This window comes from Dipodomys merriami, unplaced genomic scaffold (genome assembly GCF_024711535.1).
Source record: "Dipodomys merriami isolate MVZ:Mamm:240054 unplaced genomic scaffold, mDipMer1.0.p SCAF_115, whole genome shotgun sequence".
NCBI lineage: Eukaryota > Metazoa > Chordata > Mammalia > Rodentia > Heteromyidae > Dipodomys > Dipodomys merriami.
In genome coordinates this window covers 274629-276306 of record NW_027202438.1, presented here as the reverse complement: position 1 = coordinate 276306, position 1678 = coordinate 274629, and the positions used below count along the sequence as shown (strand labels likewise).

At 52.6% G+C, this 1678-nt stretch overlaps 1 pseudogene; it reads right to left on the bottom strand.

Moving 5' to 3' along the window:
- Nucleotides 1-422: 422 nt before the first annotated feature.
- On the bottom strand, nt 423-1359 carry LOC138822777 (insulin-like growth factor-binding protein 3 pseudogene; annotated as a pseudogene).
- Nucleotides 1360-1678: the final 319 nt, after the last annotated feature.

Here is a 1678-nt window from a genome sequence, read left to right as displayed (position 1 = left end):
TTAGGACCAGGATGGCCAGGGGTCTCGTGTATGGTAGAGATGGCCAGGTGACTGGAGTTTCTGACTTTCCTGTTCTCCATGAGGCCTGAGCAGGGTGGAGGGCAACGAGGAGGTGTCTTCTACAATAGCCACTGAAGTGAGGGGGGCAGAAGGTCAGGTGTTCCAGTGGGCAGATGTGGAGAGGATTCTAGAAGGGGATCAAGTCCGCTGCTTTGGGCAGGAGTATCAGTTATTTTTACAGAAAGAAACAGAGAAATTAATTTTCTTTTCTGACTATTGAAAACTGAAAAGATGCTCAGGTTTACCATTTAAAGGAACAATAGACATTTCAAAAATCTGTCTAAACTTTGGTTTTCTTTAAAAAAAAACACACACAAAAAACCAGTTCATCACAAAAAGAAATATAAGTTGAAGCTGTAGCCAGGTGTTTTTCTGTCCGTGGCAGTGTTTTGTGCAAAGTAAAGCGTATTGGAGCTCCAATTTAACTGATGCAGTGGGGTTTACTGGCTCTGCATGCCGAAGCAGTGCATGTCGTGCATGCCCTTGCTGTCCCAGCCTGGGAGGGGCTGACCATACTTGTCCACGCACCAGCAGAAGCCCCGCTTTCTGCCTTTGGAGGGGCAACAATGCTTCTTCTTATAAAGTCCTTTCTTGTCGCAGTTGGGGATGTGCACACCCCTAGGACTCAGCACATTGAGGAACTTCAGGTGATTCAGGGTATCTTCCATCTCTCTAAGGCAGGGACCATATTCTGTCTCCCGTTTGGACTCTGAGGAGAAGTTCTGGGTGTCCGTGCTCTGGGACTCATAGTCGACTTTGTAGCGCTGGCTGTCCTTCACGTGACCTTTCTTGATGGTGTCTAGATATGAATGAATGGAATGATACTTGGAGTCAGACACCCTATGTGTGCTGGGCGGGGCATGGCTCTCCATGCTCCCCGTGCCTCGGTCCTCCTCCGACTCACTAGCATTTCCTGAGGCAGAGGGCACCGGCAGCAGGTTGGTGCTCAGGCGGCCAGGGGAAGCTGGCATTGGCGCAGAACCCCCGGCCGTCCAGCAGCGCCTGCAGGAGGCGTGGCTCGGCCCGTGGCAGCTGGCAGCTGAGCCCCAAGTTGCAGCATTCGGAGTAGACATGACATAGCTGGCCCTCGCGCAGCGCTCAGTTCAAGCAGTAGCCACAGCCTGGCTCGCGCACCAGCTCTGCACACGTGGGTGTGGCAGGCGGAGGAATGCACTGGGCCAGGGAGTTCGCATCACAGGGCTCTCAGCGCACTAAGGGGCCGCAAGTCACCGGCGGCCCATGGAGCAGGGCCAGTGCGGTGAGCAGAGCTGCCCAGAGCGCGGGGTGCGCCCAATGCATGGAGCCTGTTGCAGGGGCCAACTGGAGTAAGCGGTTATCAGGTCGAGGCACGCAGTGCGAGATTGCGGGATCTGGAGTGCAACTGCTAGGCGTGCAGCTGCCCAGCTCGCACCTCAGTACCTATAAGTTCTAATGTCACCCTTATTCTGTCTTATAGTAGTTTGGCTGATTTTAATGTAGTTAATCCATTTTGACTTGATAGTGGAAGCAGAGATCCACTTCTAGTTTTCTGCCTATGGATGTCCAGTTTTCCCAACACCAATAGTTGAAGAAGCTATGATGCGTGTGTAAGTGTGGTGTGTGTGTGTGTGTGTGTGTG